General features: G+C 43.5%; 1 protein-coding gene and 1 pseudogene across 2 annotated transcripts in view; both read left to right on the top strand.

The window, feature by feature from the left end:
- The window catches only part of Sash1 (SAM and SH3 domain containing 1), a 298,706-nt gene that overhangs the window by 97,837 nt on the left and 173,148 nt on the right, over nucleotides 1-27,721 (top strand). The window lies entirely within an intron of this gene.
- Nucleotides 21,706-22,160, top strand: LOC148006823 (cytochrome b-c1 complex subunit 7 pseudogene; annotated as a pseudogene).

Here is a 27,721-nt window from a genome sequence, read left to right as displayed (position 1 = left end):
CAGGGGGCCTCTGCTATACCATTTGAGCACTTTACCTGTCTGCACCTCCCCTGTTGCGCTTCTTTTTGGCACCTTGACTATCTGAGGCTTTCAAAGGAAGTCAAACAAGCAAACACACACACACACACACACACACACACACACACACACACACAAAGAGAGAGAGACAGACAGACGGACATAATCAAATTTTAATTAACTAATTTTTTTTTAAATTAAGCAAGGATTAGCTTTAGTAGGGCTGTGGATGGAGCTCAGTTGAAAGAGTGCTTACCCAGCACACACAAGCCCTGGGTTGGAGCTGCACAAAGCCGAGTGTGATGGCACAGGCCTTTAATCCCGGCTCTTTGGAAGTAGAAGCAGAAGTTTATGGTTATGCTCAGCTACATAGTGACTTGGAGATCAACCTTGGATATACAGGGTCCTGTCCTATAAGTAAATAAGCAGATATAAATCAATCAATCAATAAAAAGAATGGCCTCGGTATTTTAAAAAATCAATTATTGTGTTTTGCTAGTAATATAGCAGTAACCCCAGGACTACTACCAGGTCAAATGTAATTCTTCATCATGACCAAGAATCTGCTCTGGGAATTCAAATTTCTTTTGCCACTGCCTTGCAGTCAGTACTTGTAAGCTGTTCCCTGTGTAGTTGATTATTATACAGACCTAAGTGGGCTTTCTGATGCTACCCCCCCCCATGAATATCCTACTTTTGGTAGTTTCATCCTAACTTGCCGGCCTTTTCATCTTATTTCTGAGGGTGTGTAAACTAGTAGAGGTTGCCAAGAATCCGACCTCTACAAAAGTCCTTGGCTTCATTTGTTTCCTTATACAATGGAGCCATCCAGTGATCGCTACATTCTGAAATGTGTTACATTTAAAGAAACAAAAGTAGAAAAAGGCTTGGAACAACAGCTGTTCGGGTGGGCATAGTTCCTAAACCAGCAGCACTCTCTTGCTAGAACTTGATAGATGTAGTCATCTTCAGACTTGGACCACTTTACTTGGATCAGACACTCTGGACCCTCCCCCGCCCCAGGGCATTGTGATGGGGTCAAAGTCTGACAAATGAACACTGGGTAAGATCCTGAGGGGAAGCCCAGGAGTGTGCTCTATCTGGGGTCTTAGTGTCTGAATAATGAACATTACCACAGAAAGGAGGCTTTGTATCCTAACTGCCAGGCTCCTTCCTGACCGCTGCACTTTATTGTACAAAAAGAACGAGAGGTGGAGTGGCACTGGGTTCACTCAATGGTACCAGAGTAATCAGCTCCCCATGTTTTTTTTTTTAAAACATCCGTACTCAAAGACTAGGAGCAGAGCATGCCAACCACAGGGCTCAGCCTCCCTAGAGACTTGTTTTATACAATGTGTTCAACCAGACATAGGTCAGGTGGCCCGATCTTGATATTTTTAAACATGTGTGAAAAAAAAAAACAAACTTCTTTTTAATCATCTTTCCATGCCTCCATGAAACTGACCACTTTCCACATTCATGACACCACCTTCAAAGATGAGAATCCTGCCCTAGAAGGACTTACAGTATAAGGAGGTACCAAATCCATAAATAATAGGTTCCTCCTGGAACAGGGTATTTACGAGCCAGCTTCTATGGCTGCCCAAAGCTCCAAGCCTCCCATGGTAGGGTTGGCCTTCCACCCTTTGTTGCTCATAGGCTTCACCAAGATGATGAATGCTTTGTGCTGAGAATGTGGCCCTACCAGAATGACATGTCGCCTCCCTGGTGTCGCTAATGGCAGGTGCCTGTCAAATGAGGGTTATTAAAATTTTGCCCAGCCTCTTAGTCGATTTAACTTGGCTCTATTTTACTGGAAAGCAAATCGTTTGGTTGGTTGGAATGAGTCAATCGGATCACTTGGCTGATGGCTTAACGAGTTTTCCACTGATATTTATACCACAAACATATCTTATTTAATTTTACCCTGAAATAACTCAGAGCGTCTGGGTGTAGAAAGCCCTGAAGGGAAGGCTGGTCGTAGAAGGAATTCTGAATAGTAGGAGGACAGAAAATACAGAAGAGAGGCAGCTTGGGCTCTCGGAGATTTGCTGCAGGAACCAGCAGGATGAAGAATAAGTATAGTATTGTTGCTGTCTGTCGTCTCTTTCTTTGCCTTTTCTACATCTGTCTTCTGATGTTTTCCAAACACCACCTCCCTCTGCCTTACCTCTATTTCTCTGGTGTATCATACATGTTTCCTTTATCTACATACACACATTTGTATGTATGTATGTATGTATGTATGTATGTATGTATGCATATAAGTATAAAATGTAATGGTATTTATCTCAATTAAAAGTATGGCTTTAGACTGGCCAGTGGTGGCTCACACCTTTAGCTCCTGCTCCGGGGAGGCAGAAGCACGTGACTCTCTATGAGTTCGAGGCTAGCCTGGAAAACACAGTGAGTTCCAGGATAGCCAAGGCAATATAGAGAAACCATGTCTTGGAAAAACAAACAACAAAAACAAAACAAAACAAAGAAAGAGTGAAAAACATTGTTTTAAATGCTGGGCATGGGAGCAGATTTCTGTAGTCCCAGCACTTGGGAGATGATAGCAGGAAGATTGTGTTTGAGGTCAGCCTGGTCTCTCAATGACTCCTGGCCACAGGTTGCTCCAAGCTGACCCGCCTGTTGTCAGAGCAGACTAGCAAATGATCATCTCTGAGGATAGCCAGGACTTTGACACAATAGAAGGATGTGGCTATAGGAAACGCAGTTAACGCCATGCCATTAATAGACTACGGCTCTTGCTGCAGCTTTTTTTTTTTTTTTTTAATGGAGAGGCTAGCTCCTTTATCTTATATTAAGGCTTAAGGTATGGAGCTCAACTATAACAGAGACGCATGGCCTCCTCCACATATACAAGCACAGACAAGCCAGGGACTGTTAGTGGGAGCAACTGTATCTAAGACACCATGCCTTGTGGGATGCAGAAGAGTCCATCCAAGAGTTTGGAACACAGTAAAGGAGACTGGGAACCTAGTTCAGTCAGTGGGGTAACTGCTTAGCATGTGCCATGCTCTAGGTTTGACCTGCAGCACTGGATACAGCCAGGCATCGTCATGCATACCTTTAATCTCCCTACTTGAGAGGTGGAGGCAGGAGGATCAGAACCTCAAGATCATCCTTGACTACATGTTGAGTTCAAGGCTGGTTCGGGTTATATGGAATCCTGTCTCAACCTTCTGTTTAAGCTGGAGAGATGGCTCAGCGGTTAAGAGCCCTGACTGATCTTCCAGAGGTCCTGAGTTCAATTCCCAGCAACCACATGGTGGTTCACAACATGATCTGATGCCCTCTTCTGGCATGCAGGTGTATGTACAGGTAAAACACTCACAGATAACATAAATAAATAAAAATCTTTTGTAAAATCCCAAGACATCTCAAAGAAGCAACTTACAGGAACAGAGAGGTTTTTTTTGGCTCATGGTTCAGGGAATACAGTCCCCGGTGGCACAGAGAACAATGCTATTCTGTTGCTGGGAAGAGACACCACCAGTTTCTCTACTTCAGTTACCCTGATAAAACAAGAAAACCTGTGTATGTCCACCTAAAGTCTGCCCCCGGTTGTTTAGAGTGGATTTGCTCTTACCGTACAAAACTGTAACACAGCCAAGGCCACATCCGCTGGCGAGAATGCAGACTGCAGTACATCCTTGTAGTGGACAGTGCAGTGGCAATAAAAGGAGCATCACAGGCACCTTAAGTGGCCATCACAGGCTTCCTGCCGAGTGCAAGTTTCCAGATCCCAAGCCTGCATACCACATGATTCTGTGCACAGAACATTTTGCAGGAAAGGCAGAATAGAAAAACCTTAAATGTGATCAATGTTTTCTAGAGTTCGAGGATAGGAGGAGAGGTTGCCTACCGGACTGCAAAGAGGGTTCAGTGGGGTTATGGAAGAACCTATGTCTTGACTGAGATGCCGGCAGCATACTGTAAAGCACACTGTGCTGTACTGTGAAAGAGTTTTTGCAGTATATAAAGCTTACCTCATTACCCAGACTTAGAACTGGGTAGATAGAGCTCATTGGTAGAGTACGTGCCTGGGTTTGACGCAAGGCACTCTAACAGATTAAAAAATAAAATAAAATAAATTTAGAAAGAAAAGATGTACTGTAGTGTTACTATAGACAGTTATGAGTCACTGTCAAATATCATTTGGAAACTGCTCCTGCAGTTCGAAGCTAAGTAAAGGGCCAGAAACATTCGTCGTTGACTTCCTCAATGTACGTATTCTTTCGTTTATACTTGGAAAGGATGTCTCATGGAGCCCAAGCTGACCTCACTTCTGATCTTCCTGCCTCTACCTCTCGAGCGTTGGTATTAGTAACAGCTGTCGGTTACCTTGCCAAGTTTGAGCATAGCTGCATCTGGAACCCAGAGCACCGTGAATATTAGGCAAGCAGTCTGCTGACTGGGCTACAACCCCAGCCCCGCCTTCCTGAATTTCTAACTCCTCCTCTTGAAGTTGTGGGGAAAGTAGCAGTAGCATTGCAAAGGGCTCGTTCTGAGAGTTAATGATGTAGATCACGGAGTAACATGAGCAGAAATGTGTGCCTTTTAGCTTCATGCTAGGCTTTCACTACGCCTCTGTTTTCCGTGTAAGTCAGTGTGACTAGCCTCAGGAGAGGGGTTCTGCTATGCTCATGCCAAGGGCAGGACCCGCCCGCCGCAGAGTAAGACCTCTAGAAGAGTCCAGTCATATATTCTGAACATTTTTAATTTCCCAGGCATTGTGTGAGGTGTTAAGAATAACAACTGGGGGTGGGGGTGGGGGTAGGGAGCCATTGTCGTCTGTAGTTCTTCTGCCCCTGGAACAGCTCCACTCCCAAGGACAATGAGACAAACTAACAATTGAAACACAGTGTGGTAAGTCTCTAGGGAGTGGGTTCTACAGGATGCTACAGCAGGAAGAGGGCAGGGGGTTGAGGAGGGGAGCTGGGGAGGGGAGCTGAATGCAGGAGGAGGAGGATGGAGTGGCAGTGTGGCCGGGTGGGAAGAGACCATTCAGAAAACCTTCTGGGAAAAGGAACATCTGATTGCCTCTCGATGGATGAGTAGAAGTACCATTAGGCAGAGACCCAGTGAATTGGAAAAGAGATGCATCAAATGATACCAACACACACACACACACACACACACACACACACACACACACACACCCCTAAACCCCAGAGACAATACAAAACTGGGGGGAGGGGGCGGGGAGAACCCAGAGGTCAGGGGAAAGAGCAGCCCTGGCTTCAGTCCCAAGCACCACATAACACACATGCCTGTAACCCCAGCACGCAAAAGGTGGAGACAAGAAAGATCAGAAGTTCAAAGGTCATCTTTGGCTACAGAGTGATTTCAAAGCCATGGGAGTTAATGTCAGAGGAAGGAGAGGCCGATGGAGCCAAACCATGGAGTTGGGCTGAGACGTTGTAAGTCAGAAACTGTGTTAGCAGACCCCGCGATGGAGGTCTGTGGAAGCCAATGTGACATCCTGATTCTGACGTGATGTCCTCCTGTCCAGATCTTTGGGGGAAAAGCTTCCATAATCTTCTCTTTGCCCACTGTGATATCTCAGGATTCACCCCTGAAAGTACATTAGAGCTCATAGTGGTGGCCCTCTGGGTTCGTGTGATTGTGAATGCAGATGGAAGGAAAGTGGCTCAGAGACCCAGAGCTGTTCACTGTGCCCCTAGCTAAGTCTGAAAGCCCTGTGATTCAAATGCAGTTCCTGTTCATCTGGGTACCAAGTGGAGCAGAGGGTGGCAGCAGGAACAGGACATTGAATGAAATGACTCTTTGTTTGTATAAAAATATAAACCTGTATTAAGAGTACCCATTCTCAGGCTGGAGAGATGGCTTAGCAGTTAAGAGCACTGACTGCTCTTCCAGAGGTCCTGAGTTCAAATCCCAGCAACCACATGGTGGCTCACAACCATCTGTAATGGGATCAGATGCCCTCTTCTGGTGCGTCTGAAGACAGTGACAGTGTACTCATATATAATAAATAGATAAATCTTTACTATATAAAAAAAAAGGGTACCCATTCTCCACCACCCTACAACCCCTCAACAGGTGGCAGGAGCTTGGTGACATTTGCAGAGCACATGGGGTGTCATTTTTATATTTGTAACTGATGAGGGCCTTGGTGACTCTCTCTCTCTCTCTCTCTCTCTCTCTCTCTCTCTCTCTCTCTCTATCTCTCTCTCTCTCTCTCTGTGTGTGTGTGTGTGTGTGTTTGTGTGTACTGTACAGTGGTTCATAGAATTCAAAGTTGCTACTTGCTTTTGGCAGAGAGAGATTGGAAACCCTGTAATTCAGTCAGCTGCCCAGAGTGCACTATTAACTACAAGTCAAAAAAAAAAAAAAAAAAAAAAAGACTTGCCTTGCTGGTGTGTCTCCCTTGACTTGCCCATCTTTCTTTGCCTTCTCAACTACTCTAAGTCTTGGAAAACCTCATCAAGGAAACCTTGTCCCCCTGCACATTGTCTCGACACGAGCCCAGTGTTTTCCTGTCCAGGGTTTCATGAGCAAATGCAGGTTGCATTAAACTTAGACCAGAAACAGCTTGGCTTCCTCAAAATAGGAGGAAGCAAGGGAGACTGGGAAACAGCCCCAGAAATCCTTGCAGGCTACCAACAATTCCAACACGAAAACAGTGTGCAGGCAGACATCCCGCCCCTGAGCAACTACGATTCGTGCAGTTTTTTTTTAATAGAGCCATGTGTGACGAGATGTGTTGGCATGACCTAGGAGTAAGCACACGCAGTGCCAAAGGCCACAGTCACACTGCCCCTCGCTCAGTACCCAAGGGGACCTTGCACATTCGTCACAAAACAGAACCAAAAAGAACCACCTGGTGAATTTAGGAACAGACTTTGAAATTCTATTGGGTTTCCTCCATGCAGTCCCAACTATTAATCATATCCTATTTGATCAGACTTGAAAACAATTTATATGGTAATGAGGAGTGAAAGGAGCCTGCTGAGCCTGTTACTACCTTGTGCCTGATGTCGGAGGGTTATTTCTAAGACAGTCATGGTCCTTTCCCCATAATCAAAGGGGCTTATGTTTTCTTTTGTGTGTGTGTGTGTGTGTATGTGTGTGTGTGTGTGTGTGTGTGTGTGTGTGTGTGTGTGTGTGTGTGTTTGGTTATTTGTTTCTTTTTTTTTTTTTATTAACTTGAGTATTTCTTATATACATTTCGAGGGTTATTCCCTTTCCCGGTATCCGGGCAAACATCCCCCTCCCCCCTCCCCTTCCTTATGGGTGTTCCCCTCCCAACCCTCCCCCCATTGCCGCCCTACCCCCACCAGTCTAGTTCACTGGGGGTTCAGTCTTAGCAGGACCCAGGGCTTCCCCTTCCACTGGTGCTCTTACTAGGATATGCATTGCTACCTATGAGGTCAGAGTCCAGGGTCAGTCCATGTATAGTCTTTGGGTAGGGGTTTAGTCCCTGGAAGCTCTGGTTGCTTGGCATTGTTGTACATATGGGGTCTCGAGCCCCTTCAAGCTCTTCCAGTTCTTTCTCTGATTCCTTCAACGGGGGTCCTATTCTCAGTTCAGTGGTTTGCTGCTGGCATTCGACTCTGTTATTTGCTGTATTCTGGCTGTGTCTCTCAGGAGCGATCTACATCTGGCTCCTGTCGGTCTGCACTTCTTTGCTTCATCCATCTTGTCTAATTGGGTGGCTATATATGTATGGGCCACATGTGGGGCAGACTCTGAATGGGTGTTCCTTCAGTCTCTGTTTTAATCTTTGCCTCTCTCTTCCCTGCCAAGGGTATTCTTGTTCCCCTTTTAAAGAAGGAGTGAAGCATTCACATTTTGATCATCCGTCTTGAGTTTCATTTGTTCTAGGCATCTAGGGTAATTCAAGCATTTGGGCTAATAGCCACTTATCAATGAGTGCATACCATGTATGTCTTTCTGTGATTGGGTTAGCTCACTCAGGATGATGTTTTCCAGTTCCAACCATTTGCCTACGAATTTCATAAAGTCCTTGTTTTTGATAGCTGAGTAATATTCCATTGTGTAGATGTACCACATTTTCTGTATCCATTCCTCTGTTGAAGGGCATCTGGGTTCTTTCCAGCTTCTGGCTATTATAAATAAGGCTGCAATGAACATAGTGGAGCACGTGTCTTTTTTATATGTTGGGGCATCTTTTGGGTATATGCCCAAGAGAGGTATAGCTGGATCCTCAGGCAGTTCAATGTCCAATTTTCTGAGGACTCTCCAGACTGATTTCCAGAATGGTTGTACCAGTTTGCAATCCCACCAACAATGGAGGAGTGTTCCTCTTCCTCCACATCCTCGCCAGCATCTATTGTCACCTGAGTTTTTGATCTTAGCCATTCTCACTGGTGTGAGGTGAAATCTCAGGGTTGTTTTGATTTGCATTTCCCTTATGACTAAAGATGTTGAACATTTCTTTAGGTGTTTCTCAGCCATTCGGCATTCCTCAGCTGTGAATTCTTTGTTTAGCTCTGAACCCCATTTTTTAATAGGGTTATTTGTTTCCCTGCGGTCTAACTTCTTGAGTTCTTTGTATATTTTGGATATAAGGCCTCTATCTGTTGTAGGATTGGTAAAGATCTTTTCCCAATTTGTTGGTTGCCGTTTTGTCCTAACCACAGTGTCCTTTGCCTTACAGAAGCTTTGCAGTTTTATGAGATCCCATTTATCGATTCTTGATCTTAGAGCATAAGCCATTGGTGTTTTGTTTAGGAAATTTTTTCCAGTGCCCATGTGTTCCAGATGCTTCCCTAGTTTTTCTTCTATTAGTTTGAGTGTGTCTGGTTTGATGTGGAGGTCCTTGATCCACTTGGACTTAAGCTTTGTACAGGGTGATAAGCATGGATCGATCTGCATTCTTCTACATGTTGACCTCCAGTTGAACCAGCACCATTTGCTGAAAATGCTATCTTTTTTCCATTTGATGGTTTTGGCTCCTTTGTCAAAAATCAAGTGACCATAGGTGTGTGGGTTCATTTCTGGGTCTTCAATTCTATTCCATTGGTCTATCTGTCTGTCTCTGTACCAATACCATGCAGTTTTTATCACTATTGCTCTGTAATACTGCTTGAGTTCAGGGATAGTGATTCCCCTTGAAGTCCTTTTATTGTTGAGGATAGCTTTAGCTATCCTGGGTTTTTTGTTATTCCAGATGAATTTGCAAATTGTTCTGTCTAACTCTTTGAAGAATTGGATTGGTATTTTGATGGGGATTGCATTGAATCTGTAGATTGCTTTTGGTAAAACGGCCATTTTTACTATATTAATCCTGCCAATCCATGAGCATGGGAGATCTTTCCATCTTCTGAGGTCTTCCTCAATTTCCTTCTTCAGTGTCTTGAAGTTCTTATTGTACAGATCTTTTACTTGCTTGGTTAAAGTCACACCGAGGTACTTTATATTATTTGGGTCTATTATGAAGGGTGTCGTTTCCCTAATTTCTTTCTCGGCTTGTTTCTCTTTTGTGTAGAGGAAGGCTACTGATTTATTTGAGTTAATTTTATACCCAGCCACTTTGCTGAAGTTGTTTATCAGCTTTAGTAGTTCTCTGGTGGAACTTTTGGGATCACTTAAATATACTATCATGTCATCTGCAAATAGTGATATTTTGACTTCTTCTTTTCCGATCTGTATCCCCTTGACCTCCTTTTGTTGTCTGATTGCTCTGGCTAGAACTTCAAGAACTATATTGAATAAGTAGGGAGACAGTGGGCAGCCTTGTCTAGTCCCTGATTTTAGTGGGATTGCTTCGAGTTTCTCTCCATTTAGTTTAATGTTAGCAACTGGTTTGCTGTATATGGCTTTTACTATGTTCAGGTATGGGCCTTGAATTCCTATTCTTTCCAGGACTTTTATCATGAAGGGGTGTTGAATTTTGTCAAATGCTTTCTCAGCGTCTAATGAAATGATCATGTGGTTTTGTTCTTTCAGTTTGTTTATATAATGGATCACGTTGATGGTTTTCCGTATATTAAACCATCCCTGCATGCCTGGGATGAAGCCTACTTGGTCATGGTGGATGATTGTTTTGATGTGCTCTTGGATTCGGTTTGCCAGAATTTTGTTGAGTATTTTTGCGTCGATATTCATAAGGGAAATTGGTCTGAAGTTCTCTTTCTTTGTTGTGTCTTTGTGTGGTTTAGGTATAAGAGTAATTGTGGCTTCGTAGAAGGAATTCGGTAGTGCTCCATCTGTTTCAATTCTGTGGAATAGTTTGGATAATATTGGTATGAGGTCTTCTATGAAGGTTTGATAGAATTCTGCACTAAACCCGTCTGGACCTGGGCTCATTTTTGTTGGGAGACCTTTAATGACTGCTTCTATTTCCTTAGGAGTTATGGGGTTGTTTAACTGGTTTATCTGTTCCTGATTTAACTTCGATACCTGGTATCTGTCTAGGAAATTGTCCATTTCCTGAAGATTTTCAAGTTTTGTTGAATATAGGTTTTTATAGTAAGATCGGATGATTTTTTGAATTTCCTCTGAATCTGTTGTTATGTCTCCCTTTTCATTTCTGATTTTGTTAATTTGGACGCACTCTCTGTGTCCTCTCGTTAGTCTGGCTAAGGGTTTATCTATCTTGTTGATTTTCTCAAAGAACCAACTTTTGGTTCTGTTGATTCTTTCTATGGTCCTTTTTGTTTCTACTTGGTTGATTTCAGCTCTGAGTTTGATTATTTCCTGCCTTCTACTCCTCCTGGGTGTATTTGCTTCTTTTTGTTCTAGAGCTTTTAGGTGTGCTGTCAAGCTGCTAACATATGCTCTTTCCTGTTTCTTTCTGCAGGCACTCAGCGCTATGAGTTTTCCTCTTAGCACAGCTTTCATTGTGTCCCATAAGTTTGGGTATGTTGTACCTTCATTTTCATTAAATTCTAAAAAGTTTTTAATTTCTTTCTTTATTTCTTCCTTGACCAGGTTATCATTGAGTAGATCATTGTTCAATTTCCACGTATATGTGGGCATTCTTCCTTGATTGTTACTGAAGACCAGTTTTAGGCCGTGGTGGTCCGATAGCACGCATGGGATTATTTCTATCTTTCTGTACCTGTTGAGGCCCGTTTTTTGACCAATTATATGGTCAATTTTGGAGAAAGTACCATGAGGAGCTGAGAAGAAGGTATATCCTTTTGCTTTAGGATAGAATGTTCTATAAATATCCGTTAAGTCCATTTGGCTCATGACTTCTCTTAGTCTGTCTACATCTCTGTTCAATTTCTGTTTCCATGGTCTGTCCATTGATGAGAGTGGGGTGTTGAAATCTCCCACTATTATTGTGTGAGGTGCAATGTGTGTTTTGAGCTTTAGTAAGGTTTCTTTTACATATGTAGGTGCCCTTGTATTTGGGGCATAGATATTTAGGATTGAGAGTTCATCTTGGTGGATTTTTCCTTTGATGAATATGAAGTGTCCTTCCTTATCTTTTTTGATGACTTTTAATTGAAAATTGATTTTATTTGATATTAGAATGGCTACTCCAGCTTGCTTCTTCTGACCATTTGCTTGGAAAATTGTTTTCCAGCCTTTCACTCTGAGGTAATGTCTGTCTTTGTCTCTGAGGTGTGTTTCCTGTAGGCAGCAGAATGCAGGGTCCTCGTTGCATATCCAGTTTGTTAATCTATGTCTTTTTATTGGGGAGTTGAGGCCATTGATGTTGAGCGATATTAAGGAATAGTGATTATTGCTTCCCGTTATATTCATATTTGGATGTGAGGTTATGTTTGTGTGCTTTCATTCTCTTTGTTTTGTTACCAAGACGATTAGTTTCTTGCTTCTTCTAGGGTATAGCTTGCCTCCTTATGTTGGGCTTTACCATTTATTATCCTTTGTAGTGCTGGATTTGTAGAAAGATATTGTGTAAATTTGGTTTTGTCATGGAATATCTTGGTTTCTCCATCTATGTTAATTGAGAGTTTTGCAGGATACAGTAACCTGGGCTGGCATTTGTGTTCTCTTAGGGTCTGTATGACATCAGTCCAGGATCTTCTGGCCTTCATAGTTTCTGGCGAGAAGTCTGGTGTGATTCTGATAGGTCTGCCTTCATATCTTCCTTGACCTTTTTCCCTTACTGCTTTTAATATTCTTTCTTTATTTTGTGCGTTTGGTGTTTTGACTATTATGTGACGGGAGGTGTTTCTTTTCTGGTCCAATCTATTTTGAGTTCTGTAGGCTTCTTGTATGCCTATGGGTATCTCTTTTTTTAGATTAGGGAAGTTTTCTTCTATGATTTTGTTGAAGATGTTTACTGATCCTTTGAGCTGGGAGTCTTCACTCTCTTCTATACCTATTATCCTTAGGTTTGATCTTCTCATTGAGTCCTGGATTTCCTGTATGTTTTGGACCAGTAGCTTTTTCCGCTTTACATTATCTTTGACAGTTGAGTCAATGATTTCTATGGAATCTTCTGCTCCTGAGATTCTCTCTTCCATCTCTTGTATTCTGTTGGTGAAGCTTGTATCTACAGCTCCTTGTCTCTTCTTTTACTTTTCTATATCCAGGGTTGTTTCCATGTGTTCTTTCTTGATTGCTTCTATTTCCATTTTTAATTCCTTCAACTGTTTGATTGTGTTTTCCTGGAATTCTTTCAGGGATTTTTGCGATTCCTCTCTGTAGGCTTCTACTTGTTTATTAATATTTTCCTGTGTTTCCCTAAGGGAGTTCTTCATGTCTTTCTTGAAGTCCTCCAGCATCATGATCAAATATGATTTTGAAACTAGATCTTGCTTTTCTGGTGTGTTTGGATATTCCATGTTTGTTTTGGTGGGAGAATTGGGCTCCGATGATGCCAAGTAGTCTTGGTTTCTGTTGCTTGGGTTCCTGCGCTTGCCTCTCGCCATCAGATTATCTCTATTGTTACTTTGTTCTGCTATTTCTGACAGTGGCTAGACTGTCCTATAAGCCTGTGTGTCAGGAGTGCTGTAGACCTGTTTTCCTCTCTTTCAGTCAGTTATGGGGATAGAGTGTTCTGCTTTCGGGCGTGTAGTTTTTTCCTCTCTACAGGTCTTCAGCTGTTCCTGTGGGCCTGTGTCTTGAGTTCACCAGGCAGCTTTCTTGCAGCAGAAAAGTTGGTCTTACCTGTGGTCCCGAGGCTCAAGTTCGCTCCTGGGGTGCTGCCCACGGGCTCTCTGCGGCAGCAGCAACCAGGAATACCTGTACCGCCCCTTCCGGGAGCTTCAGTGCACCAGGGTTCCAGATGGCCTTTGGTGTTTTCCTCTGCCGTCCGAGATGTATGTACAGAGAGCAGTCTCTTCTGGTTTCCCAGGCTTGTCTGCCTCTCTGAAGGTTTAGCTCTCCCTCCCACGGGATTTGGGTGCAGGGAACTGTTTATCCGGTCTGTTTCCTTCAGGTTCCTGCGGTGTCTCAGGCAGGGGTCCTGCCGCTCCTGGGCCCTCCCCCACGGGAGCCCAGAGGCCTTATACAGTTTCCTCTTGGGCCAGGGATGTGGGCAGGGGTGAGCAGTGTTGGTGGTCTCTTCTGCTCTGCAGCCTCAGGAGTGCCCACCTGACCAGGCGGTTGGGTCTCTGGGGCTTATGTTTTCAATTAAGTTCCTCGAACAAAAGTTCGAATATGATAGAACACGACGGGCTTTCCGTATCCCTTCTCTCCCCGCCAGCATCATCACCATGTTTGCAGTTCAAGAGGAGGGGGGCAATAGAACGAACTTTTCTCTCTCAAGTACCAAGGACGTTTGTTCACTGGGAAATAGTGTATATGATTTCTTTTTTTTTAGGGTCTTGGATCAAAACTAGGGGTTCAAGCATGCATGAGAAGTTCTCTACCCATAGGCTACATCCTTATTCCTTAAACTGTTTTTTTTTATTTTTTATTTTTAAATCAGGCAGGGATCTGCAAACTTTCACAGGACTACTTATTTATTCCTGACATCAAATGAAAAGTTAAAGTAACCACTGTGACTGTCTGTGGAATTGTGCTTTGTGCCGGGGACTAGATATTAATATTAAGTGCTTTTCCGTGAGATAAGTTTTCAAATGTAGATGTCTTCTTAGGGTGGCAATGCCAGTCTGTAATCCTACCACTTGGGAGGAGGTAGTAGACTAAGGCAGGGTAGGGGTGGGGGCAGCCATTTGAGGTTGAGGTCAGCTTTAGCTACATAAAGAGCTCTAGGCTAACCTGAGCTATGGGGTAAGACCCTCGATAAGTAAGTAAACAAATGAATAAATAAAATAAAGCTAGTATATTTTATTGATCACTTATTGTGGGCCATTTATGCCATTGACTTTACTAACCCCTCGTATCAATACTGTGGCATCAACATGTTCACAAACCCCCTTTTATTACGAAGAAAGTAAACTTCAGAGACCAATTTGCCAGGACCTGAACTTGGTGTGGTTGAAACTAAAGCCCCTATACTTAGCCCCTTTCTTGGAGTTTAGGTAAATTTCTTAGAAGGCAGCATTTTTTCCTGATGGAAATAATTTCACTATTTTGATCAGTTTTATGTGACTTTGAATGCTGGGACCCTGGGTTTGATCTCTAAGACCCTAAGAAAGACATTACCTATAATACCCATGAATACCTAGGGCTTAAGACAACAGTATATTCTAGCCAACCTGTTCCTTCTTGTCAATCCTCTTGAACTAAGGGCACCATGGCTATGGTGGAGACAGAAGGAAAAGTTGAAAGATTTTCTTACCTTGTTAAGTCAGTGTTTCTGCCCTGACAAAAATCTCAAAACTCAACCCAGCCATCTTACGGTTTCCGAATTTCTGTTCTCTGGCCCAGTGGGTGCTCCCCCTCTCTACTCTGGGGACACAATACTCCCTCTGTTTACTCATCTCTTGGAGCACTGGAGTTTTGAAACCAGAATCAACACAAAGTCCAAACGTTCCTTCTATCTAAAATGTCCATTACTTGTACAAATGGCTTGTCAGAGCTGGATGTTCACTCCAGAAGCTTGGTTTTGAAAGCAGTTAGATGTAGTGTCCATGTCTTCCCTTGATTCCTGGACGTCTCGGCGAGGGAGCCTGAGGGACCCACCAGAGTCTCGGTAGGGGCAGCATTGGACTGGCTGACCTCTTTGATTTTCAATTCACTGAACATGAAGGGAGTCACTCAGAGGCTGTTTTCAGTCTAGACAGGATATGAGGATAATAGCAGAAATAAAAGTTCATGTATTCACGCCAGGAACAAATTAAGTGGGTACAGGGCACGGATGATATAAGTCATGGTGTCATTGACGTTGAGTGACCCTTGGTCCCTACCCACTTCAAGGCAAGGTGCCCAGATTAATTGGCTTGCCCAGAATGAATTTTGTGATTAGCAGAAAGCCTGCCTCCTTCTGTGTGCTTTACTGAGAGCTTCAGTCCCCCACACAGTCAGGAGTTACAGAATCGTGGGACCAGGTCTGTGCCTCTAATTAGTATGCACATGCAAGAACAAATGAGGATGTTTTTGCAGTAACCCCAGGAATGGGAATGTTTCAAATGCTGCCCCTCGGGCCTCCAGGAATACGGTTTTGATCAGACACAGGGCTCGCTAAGTTTGCAGTGGATTCTGAGTCAGCCAGAAAGGGACAGAGTCAGGGGAAATGGATGATGGTTCAAAAGAATAGTATGTCTTAGTGGAAAACCTAGAGATGAACAGTAAAGACGGTAGACTCTGTATCCAAGGAATTCTAGTGGAAACTTGTGCTTTGAATAAAGACATATGATTCCAATGGCTTGTACGGACCCAGGCAATCGTAATACCTGGTCCAAAAAGGAGTTCTTGGTCACCCATGACACCGTGTTAATCATCAAACCTGAAAAACCAAGAAAGTGAAAATCCGTGGAGTGGATCAAAAGAGGTGGTTCTGAATATCTGTGGTTATCGACCGGCCTGGAGGCCATGCTTGAAGACTTAACGGGGCTGTGGACTCAACGGCTTATGCTTGCTATTGTTGGACGGGTTCCTTTTCCGTTTGTGAAGCTATGTGCCATGGGCATTTTGTCTTTTTGCAAACGCTGCACTACATAAACTTTGTCCATACAGCATGTTCCGCCATTTATCGGGGAGGCACTGAGGAATCTTCACACAGAGGGGGAAAGGGTACACTTTCTATGGCTGTTTCGAGAGGAACTTTCCCTTTATCCCTTAGATTCAGGAACTCGGTCATTCCAGTTCTAGCAAGTGTTTACACAGGGAGTCCAAACATCTCACTCAGAGACTTACTGACTATGAGCCTCAGTTTCTGCCGTATCTGTTTATTGAGCTAGCCTGCTTGACTGTTTGCCCTCCCTCCTTCCCTCCTTTCTTCTCTCTCTCCTTCATTCTCTCTCCTCTGGGTCTGCTAGCAGCTGAATTTGCCTCCATGAATACTTGAATCTGAAAGTGAATAAGTAGCAGCCCTGTGTTAGAAGGTATCAGATAGGTTGTATTACAAAATATTTTTTTTTTTTTTGGTTCTTTTTTTTCGGAGCTGGGGACCGAACCCAGGGCCTTGCGCTTCCTAGGTAAGCGCTCTACCACTGAGCTAAATCCCCAGCCCTGTATTACAAAATATTAAGTTAGACATGGTGGCATACTCCTGTCATCCCCAGAGGATCTCGAGTTCAAGGTCAGCCTCAGCTACATACTGAATTTGAACTAATCTCGGGCTACTAGAGACCCCATCTCCCTAAATAAATTTTAAATAGAACTCAAAATATTTAATATCTAAGGGAGTGCCCACATACAGTAAATACTGGGCAAGTGTTAGTTGCTAACAGTAACAGTGTTTGTTATTAAGTAAGCATAGTAACAGCACAGACGGTTTTTCAAAGATAATTTAATTCAAACTCCCACCATCTTAATAAGCCAACACTTTTCCATTTTATGGTCACTTGTTCGTTCAAAAAACCCCGGTCTGTTACCGTACCATTGCAAAAACTGGCGCAGGCTGTTTGTAAGCTCGCCTCACCTGTGTGCTCACGATTCACACTCTACTTCTGAGCAACGTTTCCCCAGAGGCTCATTAGCATGTTCAGAGCATGTTTCCACCAACATCTTAATCTATGCACATTAAGCCTTCAAGACACCGTACCATCATTGATTCGACCATTCTTCAGTTATAAAATGGGATGTTTCTTTCCAAATCCTCGATAGCACAAACAAATCAGTAATAAACCTCTGGGCAGAGCTTTCACTCCAACAATTTACAGAGATAAATGACCACGATTCTGAATGCTGGTTGGTTCAACAGGTATGAACCTCATATAGTTTCTCCTACATCCTGCCAAGATTTTGAATCTTGTAGCAAGAAACAAGTTACAATTTTCCTTCAATGTAACTTCGTTTCATTGGCAGCTTTCTGAAGATACTCTTCGGTTTCTGGGTAGAAAACCTTGAAATGCTTTTAGTGTCATCAACAAGGTGTACATTTCAGGACTGGACATCTCTCTCAGTGATTGAGCTCTTGCCTAGTGTATACTAAGGACCTGGATATACTAAGGCACTGTAGTGGAGGGAGGGAGGTGGGAAAGAAGAAAGGGAAGGAGGGAGGGCCCAATGCCTGCATTTTTTTAAGTGGGCTAACCATTCTACTGTATAGAATATATGTAAATGCCATTAAGTAAATAGCAAAGATATTTCTTTGGTTCCCAGTCTTTCAAAGTCTCCTTTTAAAGCCAAGTGTGGCATGTACCTATAATGTCTTCACTTGGGAGGTCGAGGCAGGAAGATTAGTAGTTCAAGGCCATCCTTGACTATGTAGTAATTCAAGGCCAGCTGAGGCTACGTGAGACTCCGTCTCCAAAAAGCAAAAACAAAATCAAGGCCTCCGCTCTGTGTGGGGACTGAAGTCATTTCCATCCTCTCAGCATCCACTTGTGGATCACAGAATGTTGGAAATTAAAAGGCCCTTGGGCATTTCTTTTAATGTCCTTGAGTTTGGGTAAAGGGGACGAAGGGTGTGAAAGGTGGTGTCACTTTAGATCCGAGACCAGACAAGACAGTCTGAGCCGAGATCCTCTGGGAAAACTCTGCTGCAAAGGGGGTGGCTTTCTTAGTCCCTGTTCTGTTGCGGTGAAGAGACACCGGGTCACGGAAACTCTTACAAAGAAAAGCATTTCATTGGGGCTGAGGTTTAAGTCCATTATCATCATGGCAGGAAGCATGGTAGCATCATGGCAGACATGGTAGGGAAGTAATAGCTGCCAGCTAACATCCTAGTCGGTAGACCGAGAAAGAGAGTACAAATAAAGGAAACTGAAGAGCAAATTTGAAAATTACACATAAAACGCTCTTTTAGTTTCGTGGTAGGATCAAACCCAGAGCTTTGGGCATTCTGAGCACACCCATGCCTTGCATGAAGGAGGGTTGGGGAGGGGGTGTGAAACCTCTTGTGGCACTTTCAGATAGCTTTATGAGATGATTTCCAAGGCTGGTTGGTAGGTGGTGGTTTTTAGTTCCAGCATTCAAGAGGCAGAGGCAGACAGTTTAAGGCCTGCCTGGTCTGAATAGTGAGTTCCAGGCTAACCAGAGCTACACAGTAAGACTGTCTTAAAGAAGAGGAGGAGGTGGGGGGAGAGGAAGAGGAAGAGGAGGAGGGAAGAAGGAGGAGGGAGATGTATTTTTTAGTCTGAGAATGATGTAGCTCAGCTAATGAAATGCTTGTTTAGCATGTGCGAACCTCTGAGTTCAGTCCTTATTACTGCATAAACTTGGTATCAGTAGCACACAGCTGTAATCCCAGCAGTTGGGAGGCAAAGGCAGGAGGATCTGTAGTCCAGGGTAATCCTCCACTGTAAGGGTGGCTTGGGATACATGAAACGAGCACCCACTAAAGTTGTTTCTCATCATCATCCTCATCGTCATCATTTTGTCGTTGCTGTGACCAAACACCTGAGAGAAATACATTAGGGAAAGAAGAGATTTGGTGGTTTTGGTTCATAGTTCTTGGCTCTGTTGACTCTAAGCCCATGGTAAGGGAAAAGGGGCATGGCAGATGGCAGTGTCATGTGTGACATAGCCACTCACCTCATGGTAGACAAAAAGCGGAGTGGGGTGAGGTGGTGAAGGAACCTGGGACCGGGTTATAATCTTCTTCAAAGGCACATATCCAGTGTCTTATTTCCTCCAACTAAGCCCCAATTCCTAATATTCCCACCGTTTCTTACCACAGTGCCACCACTGGGGACAAGCTACTCAACGAGTGAGCCTAGGCAGCCCCGTCTTGTATTCAGATGTGGCAAACATCTCGACTCCTTCCATCAGGTCGGGTCCTGTTGCCTTGCGTTAGCCCCTCAAAGTACAAAAGTCATCCTTAGGACTAGGGACTCAGCTCTATGGTAGAACCGGTGCTTAGCGGGCGCGAGGCCGCGGGTTCAGTCTGCCGCACCCAAACCAAGTAAACAAATTTAAAAAAAAAAAAAAAAAAAAAGAAAGGCAAATGCTTGCCCAGTCTGGAATGAATCAGTACAAATGATCAGCTAAAGGGAGTTTATTTATGGGTTTACTAGCAAGTGATTAACTTGCCCCTTTGCTCGTGGGAGTTGCTACAGAAAGGGTGCAGGTTCTGCTTGCGTTGGTAAACAAAGCACAGCTCTTTTCCCAAGGGCTCCTTACCCATGCGGCTGCGAAGAACGCTCGGGCAGTGAAGACTGTTTTTTTTTTTTTTTTTTCTCTCCCATGTGTGTTCCATTTAGATCAGGAAACTGGCATCTCAGCCTGGAAGACTTTGAGCCAGATGTTGGTTCGCTGGCTGAAAGATTTCCCTGCCCCACTAGGTGACCTCTGAGAGCAGAATAGGCTTTTTCTTAATGGGTAGACTGTCCAGATGACCTCATTTCCAGAACAAGGGTTCTTTGTGAAGTGTCTCTTTGCTATTAGAATCAACATCATCTGATTTTTCGAGAGCATTCATTAGACGGAGGGTAGATAGCACCTAGTTGTTCCGTTTATGAGCGACGAGAACGAAATAGACCTAGGCAGGCCACTGAAACACTTTCTTGCATTCACCGAGAGAGAACTGGTAAAGAGAAAATCTGGTGCCTGCTCGCCCACGCGACATTTTTTTTTTTTTCATTTCAAACCCTTTTCAGGCCGGCACCGCCATAGGAATAGTGAGTAGTATATAGGCTTCCCTAGAAAAGGAGCTGTTTCACCAAACTCCAGCAAGGCATTAATTAAAGAGGCCCTTCTGACCCACTGTCCTGTAACTAGAACCTTCTGTCTCCTCATGTGAGAAGCTCTTTGAGGCAGTCCCTCTGTGCCACCTCTTTTGATGAGTTTGTCACAGGGTTCGTTTATTAATATCTTCAGTTGTGTGAGGACTCTCAGAGAGGCGACAATAACTGGGCCTGTGTGTGTGTGTGTGTGTGTGTGTGTGTGTGTGTGTGTGTGTGTGTATCTGTGTGTGTGTATCTCTGTGTGTGTCTGTATGTGTGTGAGTGTGTGTCTATGTGTGTGTGAGACTGTGTATGGGTGTCTCTGTGTATATCTGTGTGTGTTTGGGTGTGTCTGTATCTATGTGTCTGTGTGTCTATGTGTGTCTGTGTCTCTCTGTGTGTTCTTGTGTATCTCTGTGTGTCTGTGCCTATGTGACTGGGTATTTCTGTGTGTCTTTTGTGTATCTGTGTACATCCGTGTCTCTGTGTGTTTATGTGTGTCTGTGTGTGTCTGTGTCTCTGTGTCTGTGCGTGGCTGTGTGTTTCAGGAAATTCGTTGTGAAAGAAAGGATCCAGGAGAAAAAAACAACTTTGACCATCTCTGGGAGAGTCCATCAGTGGACTCCACTCATGAGAAGGGGAAGGGGGGAATTGAATCACATGAGAAGGAAGAGCGATAGTTCTGAGATTTCAAAAATAACAGAGGTTTACATCTGGAGAGACAGTTGGGGTTCTTTCATTCAGCAACAAAGACAGGAGTGTCTCTTTGTAATGGGCAGTGGGTGAATGCTACTAGTCGAGAAAACAAGTTCCATCTGATTCAAAATCTGGCTTCCTCTGTGAAGAACAGAACAGAATGAAATAAACCTCGGAGAGTTAATGGGAGGGCTGAGCAGCTCCACCTCTAGTCATTTCTGTAGTAAATTTCTAGTCTTTTAAAAATTGATTTGTAAAAGAAATAGCACACAGACTTCTTTTAAATTTTGTAATGAGCCAACACAAGGTTTTTAGAAGAATGTTATACTTAACCGAAGGCTTTAGAAATGAAAATTACTCAAGGCCAAGGAAGTAGCTGATTGTGTAAAGTGCCTGCTGAGAAATCACAAGGGCCATAGCTTGATCCCCAGAACCTATCTTAATTAAAAAACAAAAACAAAAACAAAAACAAAAAAAACAAAAAACAAAAAACTGCCATAGTGCTTGCTTATGATGCTGGTACTGGGGAGACAGACAGAAGGATCCCTGAGGCTTAATGGCCAGCCAGCAGACTCTGCCTCAACAACAAAAGGGTAGAGGGATAGAGAGGTGGTGCAGCTGCTAAGAACTGTTGCAGAGAAACTTTGGTCCCCTGCATCCCCTGAAAAGGACACAAAATTTCCTCCAGCCTCCTCATTAGAAGTGCCCCATGTATATAACACTGAGGCAGTTCAAGGAAACAATGTAGCAGTATTAATCAGATATTTTTAATTGAATGGGGAAAAAAAACTTTTCTTCCCAGCAACGGCCATGTTTAAGTAACAGAGAAGCAAATAGGTATTCTCATAAAGTACACAAAAATGGACAAGATTGAAAAGCCAGCTTGGGGGGGGGGGGTAGATGTTTTCCAGCTGCCATTTTTAAGTCTGTCTTTGTATAACTTAGAAATAGCATAATCAAGGACAAAATGACAGGCAGATCAAGTGGGTGGCTAGATGGTTTTCCCAAGTGGTATTACAATGTTACAGGGTCCGATAAACCAGGGTTAAGGCGAGATGATACACAGGTGAAACTGAAGATGTTAAAGAAGCCATAAGAAGGCTTCCTGAGGACCTTTATAATGTGTGAATGAAGAGAGCCCTAGACTCACTAGAGGCATCAGATCTTGCCTAAGGATCAGTGGACAAATACGAGGAGGACAAATTCTACCTTGAACCCTATCTGAAAGAGGTTATTCCGGAAAGAAAGGAGAGAGAAGAGTGGGTGAAGATGTGGTCTTGTAGTTAAGAACTGTGGGTGGGTGCCTGGTCTCACCATATTTTCATGAAGTTATTTTATCCCTAATCACATTTAAGAATTGTGAGGCTCTACATATGCCTCACTATAAATGTCTACTGTAATCATTAAAAAAGAAAGAAAGAAAGAAAGAAAGGAAGGAATGAAGGAAGAGAAAGAAAGAAAGGAAGAAAGAATCTCTGGTTGTTGTTGTTGTTGTTGTTGTTGTTGTTGTTGTTGTTATTATTATTAAAGCCAGGTTTATTGGGAAGCTGCTCTCTGGTGAGTTTGCTGGCCCCAAGGATTTGCCAAGGGGGGGGGTTCTCCGAGAGAGAGAGAGAGAGAGAGAGAGAGAGAGAGAGAGAGAGGAAGAAGAAGAAGAAGAAGAAGAAGAAGAAGAAGAAGAAGAAGAAGAAGAAGAAGAAGAAGAAGAAGAAGAAGAAGAAGAAGAAGAGAAGAGAAGAGGAGAGAAGAGGAGAAAGAGAGAGGAAAAGCCTTTTGTTTTTCTGACATTTCCAAACAGTGTAAGCGAAAAGCGAATTGCAACCCCACGAGTCTAAGTAGCAGCCTCCACACGTTCTTCTTCCTTCCTATGACATCTCATATAGCTCGTGGCGTTCATAGGAGAGACAGTTTCCGTCTTCATCTCTTTTCCTTTTAGTTTATATCGACTTGGACCCTTCTGGGTCTTTGCTTTCAACAAATACCAGTCAGCTCCGGCTGCCTACATTTTTGGTCCTCATCGGCACCCGTAGACAGCCCATAGAACCCTGCCTGTCGCAGTATGTTTCTGAATGTATTCCTTTTGAGTGGCTATGCCCAAAGGACCCGGAAGAGACAAGTTCAGGGAAGAGGCTGATTTTGACTCAGGGTTTCAGAGGGCTGTACTCCATCACAGTTGGAACCACCACAGCAGGTACCATGAACTGAAGACTCCAGGTTCACGTGCAAAAGAAACCATAGCAGAGGGAAAAGCTAAACTCTTCCTCACTTGAGCATCATGGAATAAACAGAGCATGCTCAAAACAAAAGTCTGTGCCTTCCAAACTAGAGGCAAGTGCTATGTAAATATTCTAACCAGAGCTATATACCTGGTGGCTCAATCTCAAGGCTTTTGGGGGCTTTTCTTCAGCTCACTAGACCACATCCACTCTTGGCACTTTTTTCTTAATAAATGCTATCTCCTCTCTCTCTCTCTCTCTCTCTCTCTCTCTCTCTCTCTCTCTCTCTCTCTCTCTCTCTCATCTATCTACCTATCTAATCTATCTATCTATCTACCTATCTAATCTATCTATCTAATCTATCTACCTAATCTATCTACCTACTTATCTATCTATCTATCTATCTAATCTATGTATCTACCTATCTACCTACTTATCTATCAAATCTATCTATCTATCTATCTATCTATCTATCTATCTATCTATCTATCTATCTATCAAATCTATGTATCTACCTAGCTACCTATCTACCTACCTATCTATCTATCTACCTACCTACCTATCTACCTACTTATCTATCTATCTATCTATCTATCTATCTATCTATCTATCAAATCTATGTATCTACCTAGCTACCTATCTATCTATCTATCTATCTATCTATCTATCTATCTATCTATCTATCAAATCTATGTATCTACCTATCTACCTATCTACCTATCTACCTATCTATCTATCTATCTATCTATCTATCTATCTATCTATCAATCAAATCTATGTATCTACCTATCTACCTATCTACCTACTTATCTATCTATCTATCTATCTATCTATCTATCTATCTATCTATCTATCTACCTACCTACCTACCTCTCTATCTATCCATCCTCTTTCTCACTATGTGTCCCTGTTATAGTCCCTTGATCTGGAACACAAGAGCCTGGAGTCAGATACCTAAGCATGCTCTTTCCTTTCCTTTTTTAAAATCTCTGTTTGGATATTGGCCGTCTTAGTTAGAGTTTCATTGCTGTGAAGATATACCATGACCACAGCAACTCTTATGAAGGAAGACATTTAATTGGGGCTGGTTTACAGTTTCAGAGGTTTTTTTATTGTCATGGTGGGAAGTTTGGCAGAGCGCAGGCAGACATGGTGCTGGAGAGGCAGCTGAGGTTTCTACTTCTTAAACCACAAGCAGCAGCAGGCGACTCCGTTCCAAACTGAGGAGCTTGAGCATAGGAGACCTCAAAGCCTGCCCTCACAGTGACGCACTTCCGCCAACAGGCCACGCCTACTCCAACAAGGCCACCTCCTAATAGTGCCCCGCCTCTCCCCCCACACACACACGGGGGCGGGGCGGGGGTAAGCTTTCAAATACAGGAGTCTGTGGGAGCCATACCTATTCAAACCACAACATTGGCCAAAAGCCCAAGCATGCTTTCTCTGAAATTCTGGACTCACTTCCTTTTTCTCCGAAACCTCTGCCCCTTCCGCCGTGCAACACCTACTAACTGCTATAGCTGAACATGCCAGCATTTTGACCTTTAACTCAAACGCACGACATTCTTGCTTTTCTCCCTCCCTACAGCGCCTTCCCACCCGCCCCCTCCAAACTTCCTAGATGTACAGATTTACCTGCCCTGCTGTTTCCCTCTCAAATTCTGATGACAATTGCCCTTGGGAATGCTTCTAGGTCCGTTTTTAAACTCTTTACTGATGAAATTAAGGACCCAGATGGGACCACCAAGTTTCTTGCTCTCAGTAGCAGGGAAGGCGTGACAGAAGTGATGGCAGCGGAAGTGTGTGTGTGACAGGCTCTTTGCCTGGCAGCAGGCAGGGCACTGACAACGACTGTGTGCAGGAAACAGGAGTGGGTATGACCTCCAAAGGCCTGCCTCTTGATATCTTCTTACGTCAGCCACTCCCTACGTTCCAAAGAAGTCACAGCATCCCAGATAGTGTCTCAACCTGGGAACTCAGGGTTGAAGTGAGCCGTGGAGACATATTTCAGATTCAAACCAGAACTCTGTATAATGTGCCGGCTCGGCCTTACATATGGCTTTAGGAATTTTCTAGGCTACCTGGGCATGATGGCCTACATTTGCCATTTGGATACCCGGGAGGCTAAAGTAGAAAGATCTTGTATTTGAGGCCAGCTCAGGATATAGAGTAGGACCCTGACTTTAAGAACAAGTGACTTAAAATATATTTATTTTAAAAGTATTTGTACGCGTGTGTCCGTGTCCGTGTCCGTGTGTGTGTGTGTGTGTGTGTGTGTGTGTGTGTGTGTGTGTGTGTGTGTGTGATGTGTTCATGGTGTTCAGGTACCTGTGGAAGGCAGAGCCATCAGATCATTTGGGGTTGCAGGCATTAGGCATTTGTGAACTGTATAACCTCAGTGCTGTGAACAGAACTCAGGTCCTCTTTAAAAAAAAGATTTACTTATTTATTTATTATCTATAATAGTACACTGTAGCTGTCTAGCTGTCTTCAGAAACACCTGAAGACGACATCAGATCCCATTACAGATGGTTGTGAGCCACTGTGTGTTACCAGGATTTGAACTCAGGACCTCTGGAAGAGCAGTTGGTGCTCTTAACCACTGAGCCATCTCTCCAGTCCCAGGAATACGATTTCTGTTGCTGTTACATTTGTTTGTGTGTTGAGATGGGGTCTCATTGTGTAGCTCCAGCTTGCCTGAACCTTAATACATGGACTGGCTGGTCTGGAACTCACAGAAATTTCTCTGCCTTTGCCTCCCAAAATGCTGGGAGTAGAGGCAACCTCCACCACACATGGCTAGTAGTGTGATCTTAGATTACAGAATGAAATAGCCGTGATGTTGCTGTTGAGTCACTCGCAGACAGAATCTTGGCATTTCTATGGCAACCACCACAGAGGAAGACCTGTAACTGGCTAGGGAAGTATTGCTGTTTATCATAATAGAAGAGATGACTCAGAAGGTAGGAGCACTTGCTGTTCTCACAGAGGACCCAAGCGTGGTTCCCAGTACTGACATAGAGAGGTTAACGACCACCTATAACTCCAGTACCAGACGATCTGTCCTCCTCCTTTGGCTTCTGCAAGCACCCACATGCACATGTATTCATAAGCATGTGTGCACAGGCACACACACACACACACACATACACACACTAAACACATAAATAAATTAGTTAATTAATAATAAAATGCAAAAATAAAGAGATTTCAGAGGAATGGAGAGCCTTCCATTCTTGCACTGTTTGCCTTGTCACCTTGACTTTTTCTGACAGTATTCAATTTAATGTTCTTTAATTATTATTATTGTTATTATATATCTTTCCTACACTTGTGTATATGCACCATTTGCATGCCCGGTGCCAGTGGAGGCCAGAGAGGGTGTTAGATCCTATTTGCTGGAACTGGAGTTACAGATGGTTGTGAGTTACAGATATGGGTGCTGGGAATTGAACTCAGGACCTCTGGAAGAGCAGTCGGTGCTCTTAACCGCTGAGCCATCTCTCCAGCCCATGTTTTCATTTCGTTTTAATTTCTCCTTATCTGGTTCTCAGATCTCTTCTTATTTCTCTCAAGTATTTCTTGATGTAGGGGATTTACAACAAAACAAAGCAAAACACAACCAAACCAAACCAAACCAAACCATACCGCCAGGCCCTTGATTTTTTCATGGGTTTGGGTCACCTTTCTGGTCTTTCTGAGAAAAAAAAAAAAAAGAAATCACTGGAAAATTTGTTGGAGAAAAACATTTTAGCCTGTCAGACGCCCCTGGAATTTGGTTCCCCAAGGCATTGTGGAATGCCCCATTTGGAAGTGCCAGAGACAAGACATTACTGATGAGTGGCAAAAAATTAAATGGGCTTCTCTGTTTTCGTTGCTCAATTTCAACGCCAAGCGTAAACCGGGCTGATTCTAATCTCTTGGGTCTAATATATGCTATCAGCAGAAAATGTGTTGTTTGAAACCAAACAAGTTTTTAACTAACGCTTTGTTCCGAAAACACGTACCATTCTTGCAGAGATTCTACTTGAGTGTGAATACTATATTTATTTTTTGCCCTTTGAAACCTGGGTGTGGAAATGTGGAAGCCTAGGATTCTAGCACTCACTCGGGAGGCTAAGGAAGGCTGGAGGGTTACAAGTTGCAGGCCAACTGGAGTGATAAAGAGTTAAAAGTTAGGCTGGTTTACATAATAAGACTGCTTCCCACACAAACAAAGCCAACTACAATCAAACAAACAGAACATCCTGAAAGATAAGTAGCTTCAGGTGAGCAATGCCATTTTCTTCCCTCTTTTCTCTCTTCTCTCCCCCTCTTTTTCTCTTCCTTGTCCCTCTCCTTCTTTTTCCTCCCTTCCCTCCCTTCTTCCCTCCTTCAGACAGGGTTTTAGGAAGCTCAAGATAGTTTCCATGACCCTGCCCCCCCCCCCAAAGATTTACTTGTTTTATTTATATGAGTGCACTGTAGCTGTCTTCAGACACACCAGAAGAGGGCATCGGATCCCATTACAGATGGTTGTGAGCCACCATGTGGTTGCTGGGAATTGAACTCAGGACCTCTGGAAGAGCAGTCAGTGCTCTAACCTCTGAGCCATCTCTCCAGACGCCCCCTCCCCCAACAGTATCTTTAATCAGTGATTTTCTTTTCTTTTCCTTTTTCTTTTTTTGGTTTTGAGCCTAGCCTTTAATGGCT

The sequence above is a fragment of the Rattus norvegicus genome, chromosome 1 (assembly GCF_021556685.1).
Source record: "Rattus norvegicus strain SHRSP/BbbUtx chromosome 1, alternate assembly SHRSP_T2T, whole genome shotgun sequence".
Lineage (NCBI taxonomy): Eukaryota > Metazoa > Chordata > Mammalia > Rodentia > Muridae > Rattus > Rattus norvegicus.
Note: the sequence above shows the minus strand (reverse complement) of the source record. Positions and strands in the feature narration are given on the sequence as shown.